Here is a 10000-nt window from a genome sequence, read left to right on the forward strand (position 1 = left end):
GACGTGGGGTTCGAAGCTGTCATGCCCATTTAGGAGTATAGCGGGAGGTCCAGTGTCTATGTATTCCTATGGGAGAAATGGACATTTTCACGGAATATGACCAATCCCTTAGCCCTACATTCAGCGATGTAAGTTTTGAACCCATTTTCTAGAAGCCACGTGTCTCCCTAACATTCCGACATTGAAATTGTATTTTCCAACGAAACAAATAAAGACAAAAATAGCTTTGTTCGTGATCTGTCACTGTCTCCTCAAAGCTCTGGTGCACTGCCACCTGTTCTCAGAGGCTCTAGACTCAGAGATGGTTGATAAACTAACCTAACATATTTTTGCTAGAACTAGTAGACTACCACAAAGTTGCTGAACATATGTTATTTCAGGTTTGTTTGCAACAATATATAAGTTTAACCAAAGTTCTCAGCTGCTAGCTAGCTAGCGAACATTCCCATTCACTTTCCGTTTACTGTGCTAACGTTAGCTAGCTAGCTAGCTAGCTCGGTTAACGGGGCAAAATGAAATTATTCATTCCGTGTCCGAAAGAGTGTTTTATTGGCATCACACACAAACAATGACTGTAAAAAAGTATACAAAATTATATGTATATGTTATTATTGCTTATTCAGAGAAAAGTTTATGTTTTGACGCGCCTATTTAGGACTCCGGAACTAGTGCCATTTCGTTCCATTGGTGAATCGTCTTATGATTCATCTTAGTTAACTATAGAATCTTTGTACAGGTTTTGAGCAACACATACTGCCATCCAGGCAATGTCTTTTCCAGGGAAGACCTTGAATATTTCAGGAATACAATGGCAAAATTAATTCTGCATATATATAAACAGTATTTCTCCATAGAAGAAGAGTCCAGGTGCTAAAATAGCCTGTCTGCAGTCCAGACCTGTCAAATTAGGTGCATCATGAAAAACATGACTAAGAATACCTCACACTGTTGAGCAACTGAAATCCTATATCAGACAGGAAAGGGACAACATTTCATCCTCAAAACTCTAGCAACTGGTCTCCTCAGTTCCTAAACATTTACAGAATATTGTTAAATGAAGAGGTGAAGCAGCACAGTGGTAAACATGCCCCCATCACAACTGTTTTTGAAAGATGTTGCTGGCATCAAATTCAAAATTAACATATTTTCAATGAAATAGTCCAACTTTTCATCAACATTTGATATGTTGTCTATGTCCTCTTTGCTGCTAAATATGAGTTTACGAAATTTGCAGATTATCACATTGTGTTTGTATTTGCATTTTACACAACGTCCCAATTTTTTTCTGATTTGGGGTTATACATCAAAACTCCTCCGAATTACGGAATTCTGCTCCCAAATGGGTTTGAACTGGTTATCATCCATAAATAGACCCTGTTTGGGGGGTTTGAACTGGTTATCATCCATAAATAGACCCTGCTTCAGTCATTGCAAGCGCACCTGATTGATTAATCACCCACTATGTGGATACTGTTTTTTAGAATTGATTTAGATTAAGTTTAGTATAATTTGTATTTTAGTATATTTAGTATATTCTTTATCTTCTACAGTCCTTATTGCTTAGTTGTGTTTTTTATATTATATGCTTAATTACTTTTTCTGCTGTTAGTGAATGTGTGTGTGTATGTTGTCTGTATGCTACTTTGACCTTGAATTTCCCCTAGGGATCAATAAAGTATCTATCTATCTATCTATCTATCTATCCCTGTTTGGGGGGTTTGAACTGGTTATCATCCATAAATACACCCTGATTGGGGGGTTGCTGTGGTGCAGCAGACTACAGCGTCCACACCATGTACAGGTCCCACTGCCTAGGACCCAGGTTCAAATCCAACCTGCGGTCATTTACTGATCCCACCCCATCTCTCTCTCCTGCGGTCATGTGATCCCACCCCATCTCTCTCCCCCACTCACTTCCTGTCAATCTTCACTGTCCTGTCCAAATAAAGGCAAAAAAGCCAAAAAAATATATACTTTAAAAAAAATAGACCCTGTTTCACTCCGGATTATTTCTTTAAGGGATAATGTATGAGTCTAATACCCTGTTTAAGTCTGGATCATTCAAATAAAGCACTAGTACTCCAGATCATTCCAGATCATTCCTAAATTTTTCGAACCCGCGAACAGCAGCACCTCGGATCGGGAGGCGAGCACGCTAACAATTGAACCAATAGCCCAGGCTACTAGCTTTCATGCCAGCAGCACTCTTGAGGCGTCGGGGAGTGAGGTTTACCAACGTTCCACAAGCACAGCTAAACTAGCTGGCATCCGTTACACTCACCCACACACACACACACGTACACACACACACATGTACACATAGATATGCACATATGTACACACTAGGGGTGTGGCGATATACCGGTTTTGTAATAATCATGATCATTAAAACATGAGAATATGAATATTGTGGAAATAATGCACCCACAATGTTACCATGTAGCATAACAATGGCATTTTGAAATGAACAGTCGTGTTAGTCAGTGGGCATGGGTGCCAAAATGGCCCCCAGTTTTTCCTCACTATACTGTGGATCTTTTGAGCATCAAATCATCTTCAATGAACTACAAAACCCATTCTTCCATAACATCTCTCAGTGGAAAAGGTACATAGATGATATTTTTTTGTCTGGCATGGGTCTGAAGTTGATTTAAAAAAAATTCCATCAGTTTATTAATTCCAATACCCAACATCTCAGGTTCACTACGGGACATGGCACAGAATGTATGAACTTTCTGGATATTTTGTTTACAGAGATGATAATGCACTGGGGTCAAATTTATATAGAAAAAGCACTGACAGAAACTCAGTCTTACATGGACAATCTTTCCATCCCACAGCTCTGAAGCAAGCCCTTCCCATATCCCAGTTTAGCCGCATACGGCGTATATGCAGTAAGGACGAAGACTATCAAGTTCAAGCCAAAGACCTGGAGAAGCGCTTTGAACAGAGACAATACAAACCGGAATGGATCAAACATGCACTGAGTCGTTGTGGACATGTCTCTCAGACAGATTGCCTTCAACGGACCAGGAACCAGAAAAACCCCACGTGAATTGCATTATCCAGTACTCACCCCTGGGAAAACCCATCCAATCCATCAACAGCCATTGGCACATAGTGGAGTCTGATCCAGGACTCAAGGTTTTCACTACAGCCCCCGGGTGGTCTTTAAGAGACCTCCCAACCCACACCTCCCACCTTTAACAACACCCCACTTTCTACAGGCGGCGCCCCCTGGGAATTACAGGTGCGGGCGGTGTACCCAATGGAACTTTCTACAGGCGGCGCCCCCCGGAAATTAGATAGATAGATAGATAGATAGATAGATAGATAGATACTTTATTGATCCCCAGGGGAAATTCAAGAAGGTGTGGGCGGTGTACAGGTGTGGGCGGTGTACCCAATGGAACTTCACACAGAAGACGAGCACTTTCAGCCACCCGCGCACAGGGAAGTCCTTCAACATCAAAGGTATTATTACCTGTAACACGTCGAATGTCATATACATGCTCAAATGCCCGTGTGGCCTGGCATATATCGGCAAAACCACACGGCCATTAAAGACCAGAATATCTGAGCATCGTTCCAATATCAGAAACCGTGACCCCAAAGCCCGGTGGCTGTTCATTTTACTCAGTGCTCTCACAATCTGTCTTCACTGCGCTACTGTGGAATAGAAGTGGTCAAAACACCCACTAGGGGGGGTGATATTAACTCTTTACTTCTAAAAAAAGAAGCGTTTTGGATCTACACACTGGACACTTTAACCCCTAGAGGAATGAATGAAGATTTTGACTTGCGTCCCTTTCTATAAACTGGCCTTGGCCTTTTTGGACTGTTGTGCTGATCTGTAGCATGTTGTAATATTTCTCTGATCCTGAATTCCAATCTGTCAGTTCTGATCGGTTCCTTCTTTGATGTTGTTCATGCTGTATATATCGCACATATTGATGTGGTTGCCTGTAACATTTATGTAATTTTTTTATTATTCACTACTCCTCAATGTGATCTAGTGGTACTATCTGGTATATGAGTGTATTGGAATACTGTCGTGCTTTGTGTTATTTATTGCATGTTGGCACTTTATTGTATTCTGGCATTTTTGCACACTAGCACTTTAACTCATTGAGTGCCTTCCCATGCGTTGAGTGCTCAAAAACGTAATATTACATTTTTAGCTTTTTTTTTTAAATTATGAAACTAGATACTCTAACACACCTTATATGTGATTTTGGGAACTCTGTGATGAATGGAAATGAAATATATGACGATCGTGAAACTCATGAAAACGCACAATCTGGACATTTTATCTGGATATTTTAGCATAACTCGGTTGCCGCTTTGGGTCGAATCAGTGAGGCATGCACGTCAGGTCAAAACCAGGCCTTTTCCGTAGGTCTATCACTAGGTGGCAGTCTCGCCAGGTCTCGCTGATCACTTCCCGGAAAGTTTACCAAGTAAGTAACAGGCAACACTTCATATTTCATGAAAGACGTTATATCTCCATTTCTAGAAAAAACAGCGATTTTGATGAAAACTAGCCACTGTTTAGCTTGGGATTTCTCAGGAACAGAGGCGTGTAGAAATACACTGTTTGCACCCACCGAGAGCTTAAAGTCTCACCTTTTAATCGAGCTAGTGTAAGTGTTCATAGCTATTACAGAGAATATGCTGTGGCTGTACAAAAATCATCAACAATGGTCTAGATTGCTGGCACTCTAGGACAAAGCTCCCGAAAACAGCTTGGCATTCAATGAGTTAAGCATTTTGCACTCGACACTTTAATCACTTGCATCATGTGATGTCAGGTGTTCAATTAGTATAAGTATGGGCTGCTAGGTACCTGTCTTATGTCTGAGGAAGGGCAGTGTGTCCCGAAACGTCACATGTGGTGAATAAAAAGAAAAAAATATTGGAGCTCTAGTGTGCAGACTTTTTTGTCATTTGTATTGTCGCTTTTTAGAGTCCAGCACCTACTTTTTAACATTCAGATGTGCGCACCCTCTTCTACATTATTAGTCTCTCGTCAGTAACACACCTGGTTCGTGTTAGTCTCTCATCAGTAACACACCTGGTGCAGCTTCCCTGCTACTCTCGTCAGTAACACACCTGGTGCAGCTTCCCTGCTACTCTCTCATGATTTCTCTCTCTCCTCCTCACCTGCTCTCTTCAGTCACACACGCAAACCTGATGTCATGGCAATGCTTTTGATGTTGTAACTTGTAAAGATGCCCAACATGATGGAGAATGCATCGGGTAGAATAGCCTCTATGCTATGCTATAGCGTGTAGAATAGCCTCTATGCTATGCTATGCTCCAGCGGGTAGAATAGCCTCTATGCTATGCTATGCTATGCTCCAGCGGATAGAATAGCCTCTATGCTATGCTCCAGCGGGTAGAATAGCCTCTATGCTCCAGCGGGTAGAATAGCCTCTATGCTATGCTATGATATGCTCCAGCGGGTAGAATAGCCTCTATTCTATGCTATAGCGGGTAGAATAGCCTCTATGCTATGCTATAGCGGGTAGTATAGCCTCTATGCTATGCTATAGCAGGTAGAATAGCCTCTATGCTATGCTATGCTATAGCGGGTAGAATAGCCTCTATGCTATGCTATGCTATGCTATGCTATAGCGGGTAGAATAGCCTCTATGCTATGCTATGCTATGCTATAGCGGGTAGAATAGCCTCTATCCTATGCTATAGCGGGTAGAATAGCCTCTATGCTATGCTATAGCGGGTAGTATAGCCTCTATGCTATGCTATAGCAGGTAGAATAGCCTCTATGCTATGCTATGCTATAGCGGGTAGAATAGCCTCTATGCTATGCTATGCTATAGCGGGTAGAATAGCCTCTATGCTATGCTATGCTATGCTATGCTATAGCGGGTAGAATAGCCTCTATGCTATGCTATGCTATGCTATAGCGGGTAGTATAGCCTCTATGCTATGCTATGCTATGCTATAGCGGGTAGAATAGCCTCTATGCTATGTAGCGGGTAGAATAGCCTCTATGCTATGCTATAGCGGGTAGAATAGCCTCTATGCTATGCTATGCTATGCTATAGCGCAGCGGTTTTCAATAGGTGAGGCGCGCCTCCCCTGGGGGGCGCCAAAGAGCCACAAGGGAGGCCTGACACGCGAAGAAAAAATAACGGTCCACATCTGTACACATCTGTATGCCGCTCTATTGATATCGGTAATTGTGCGTGCGTGTATTGGGCTTAAAATGCATTGTTTCCTTGTCCCAAGTCAACAGAAGTCAGCATTAAGGGAGGAGACAGTCACAGGACCCAGCAAAAAACGTAGGAAATATGATTCTGAATATTTAAAGTTAGGTTTCACCTGGTCGGGGTCCGAGGCTGCACCTCTGCCGCAGTGTGTGGTCTGCAAGGAGGTGCTAGCAAATGATAGCATGAGACCATGCAAACTTAGGCGTCACATAGAAACTAAACACACAAATCTAGTGAACAAGCCAGTTGAGTTTTTTGAGAGGAAGCGTGTTGATTTGCAGTCCCAAAAAAGCATAATACATTCATTCGGCAGTATTAACATGAAGGCGACAGAAGCATCTTATCGTGTCGCGCTACGTATAGCAAAGGCAGGCAAACCGCATAACATTGGCGAAACATTGCTACTCCCTGCAGCTAGCTGTGTTCAGTGATGCTGGGAGAAGCAGCTGCTGCTAAACTTGACGCGATCCCTATCTCTGATCCAGCGACGAATATCCGACATGGCTAGTGATGTAAAAGAGCAGGTCCTGGACGCTGTTCGTGAAAGCCCCTTTCACGCTATTCAGCTGGATGAGTCCACTGACGTCGCACACTGTGCTCAATTGATGGTGTACGTTAGGTTCATCAAAGAGCTCAGTGTGCAGGAAGATTTTTTGTTTTGCGTTCCTCTACCCGCCCGCACAACAGCTGACGAACTTTTCAAGGCCTTGAACAACTTTTACCAGGCTAATTGCCTTGACTGGGGCCGGTGTTGTGGGATATGTACTGATGGGGCGAGATCAATGACTGGCCGTCACAGCGGTCTCGTAAAACAGGTACAGGCCGTTGCCCCCGCGGCTGTGTGGAAGCACTGCATCATACATCGCCAGGCTTTAGCAACAAAAAAGATGCCCCAAGAATTGCGTGCTGTTCTTGATGAGGCTGTCAAAATTGTAAATTCAATTAAATCGCGTGCCTTAAACGCCCATCTGTTCTCAATCCTCTGCAATGAGATGGGTGCTCACTTCCAGCAGCTGCTCCTGCACTCCGAGGTCAGGTGGCTCTCTCGGGGCAGAGTCCTCACCAGGCTGTGTGATTTGCGTGAAGAAGTCCTCCTCTTTCTCACCGAGATTAACTCCCCACTGGCAAAACATCTGGCAGACATGAACTGGCTTGCTATGTTGGCCTATCTCTCCCGACATCTTCTATAGGATCAACTCCCTCAACACCTCTCTCCAGGGCAAAGAGTGCCACGTCTTTTCGGCACACGCCAAGTGTCTGGGTTCAGGAAAAAGCTTGACTTGTGGTGTGCTCGTGTTGAACGAGGTTCGTTGGAAATGTTTCCAACCCTGGAGGATGTTGCGGAGAAGACAGGGCTGCCTCTTAACTCTGTCCAACCGGTCGTCACTGCGCATTTGAACGGGTTGCGTGACCAATTTGGTGAGTATTTTGGAGAGGACGCATTGGGAAATCAGTGGGTGAGAAATCCGTTCTCTTTCCCCGCCACACCCCGTGATGGACTGAACCTGCAGGAGGAGGAGGCCCTGGTCGAGCTCAGCTCGAATATGGACTTGAAGCAGAGACTGGGAGAAATGCCAATCGCGCGTTTCTGGTTGTCTGTGGAGAGCGAGTTCCCCCAGATCTCCACTAAGGCCATGGAAGTCCTAATCCCCTTCACCTCCACCTACTTGTGTGAGTGTGGGTTTTCCACACTGACCCTGATTAAAAACAAATACAGATCAAGGCTGCAGGTGGAGGACGACTTGCGTTTATTTCTCTCTGCAGTGCAGCCCCGCATCGAACACCTCTGCGCATCAAAAGCGAGGCTTCATTGTTCCCACTGATATTGACAATTACATTTAAAGTCAAAGTTGTGTTGTATTGACTAATTTGTTTGGGCCATAGGGTTGATGCCGCTCGTGGCGCAAATGACGTGAATGGCATTTTGTTTGCATTTTGTTTGTTATTAAGGTTTTGTGGCTGAAATCGTTAAAACATGTGTGATGAAAATATGCAAATCTGTTCGATCTGAAAACAGCCTTCAATGCAGTTGACCGTTAAATGTTACGTGTTCCGTGAACAAAAAGCGTTGTTTTTTATTGATCAGAGAGCTGTCCATTGTCCATTTGTTCGAGACTGTGTTTATCTCCTTCAAGTGCGCTTAAGGCCCAGGCACACCGCGCCGACTTCAGTCGCCGGGTGTAGTCAGTTTTAGCCTATCTTTGGCGCCGATTACATTATGTTAAGCATGACTTGTTAATTGTGGATAGGCCTACTAATGTTCAGTAATTTGAAGCCTCAATTATGCCTGCATGAGTTTGGAAATTATTTGCTGTTGCAAATAATCATTCATGAATGCACTTTTTAGTTGTGGAAATAAAAGTACAAAAGCACAAAAGTTGTGGAAATAAAATGTCTTCAATCAATTATTGAAAGTCATCATTGCTTGGAACACAAAAAAGATGCCTTTTAGACCTACTGCAGAGGCATGTGTGGGTAAGGGCAGGCAGATGGGATTTTTTTTTTTTGGGGGGGGGGCTCGGCTGTCCTTACCTACTCTAAGGGGAGGCTCACATTCACCCAATTTGAAAACCCCTGCTATAGCGGGTAGAATAGCCTCTATGCTATGCTATGCTATGCTATGCTATAGCGGGTAGAATAGCCTCTATGCTATGCTATGCTATGCTATGCTATAGGGGGTAGAATAGCCTCTATGCTCCAGTCAGTCTCTACTCCTCTGCCCCGCAGCATTCTTTGGGCTGTGCAACCAAAAGCGATATCAAGAGATTGTGTCTAATTCTACAAAAGGCTGTGAACCAACATAAACAACCCAGTTTACACAAAAAGTTGGCTAATGTGCTAACTGGCCTATTGGCTAATGTGCTAACTGGCCTATTGGCTAATGTGCTAACTGGCCTATTGGAAATGTTATGCAAAGTTGTAGGCTTAATGTGAACTTTTATTTTGTCTCGCTGTGTGTTCCGAACAACTGATAAATTCTCCATCTTTCATTTGCATGATGCCCATAGGCTATAGCATCACAATAAATTTGAAGATCATGTTAAATGTTTGCATGTAAAAAATAATTACGCTTCAAAACATACCTCTGCATAGTGATATTTCTGAGCTGTCAAAAAGGCAACAGAAGCATCATGGTATGTAGCTGCTCTGACAAGAGATGAACTGGCAGTGTGTGCAACCATGACATGCTATTTTAACATGTAATAGCTGAACATCACAGCTTATGGCATGCCATTTTAACATGTAATAGCTGAACATCACAGCTTATGGCATGCCATTTTAACATGTAATAGCTGAACATCACAGCTTATGGCATGCCATTTTAACATGTAATAGCTGAACATCACAGCTTATGGAATGCCATTTTAACATGTAATAGCTGAACATCACAGCTTATGGCATGCCATTTTAACATGTAATAGCTGAACATCATAGGTTATGGCAAGTCTCCTGAAAATGCAATTTCAGAGAGCCCACCTGCAATTAGACTTATGCCTTGAAACAATGCCACTACAGATATTCATAAATTTAAAAAAAAGAGGCCGAGATCAATTTCATGTTCAATTAAAATTCAGAGGGGTATACATTCAAATGACCACAACTAATTCAAATATTATCAGATCTCCATGCGTGAGACATCATTGAATAGCTTTGAAACTGAATCTGTGAATAACTCATGTGGCTGGTTTTCATACGGCTGGTCACATTTGTCTTCTCAGTCGAAAATAGCAATTTAATGTTTTTGACCTGGTTTGGGAATTTTG

The 10000-nt window shown here is 43.0% G+C and overlaps 1 protein-coding gene across 1 annotated transcript in view; it reads right to left on the reverse strand.

The window, feature by feature from the left end:
- LOC143121435 (protocadherin Fat 3-like) overlaps nucleotides 1-10000 on the reverse strand; it is a 128547-nt gene that overhangs the window by 90215 nt on the left and 28332 nt on the right. The gene's annotated exons all lie outside the window — the stretch shown is intronic.

This window comes from Alosa pseudoharengus, unplaced genomic scaffold, assembly GCF_046254945.1.
Source record: "Alosa pseudoharengus isolate Yale_2024_CS ecotype anadromous, Long Island Sound unplaced genomic scaffold, YU_APseudo_1.1 YU_APseudo_1.1_scf_13, whole genome shotgun sequence".
In the NCBI taxonomy this organism is placed as follows: domain Eukaryota; kingdom Metazoa; phylum Chordata; class Actinopteri; order Clupeiformes; family Clupeidae; genus Alosa; species Alosa pseudoharengus.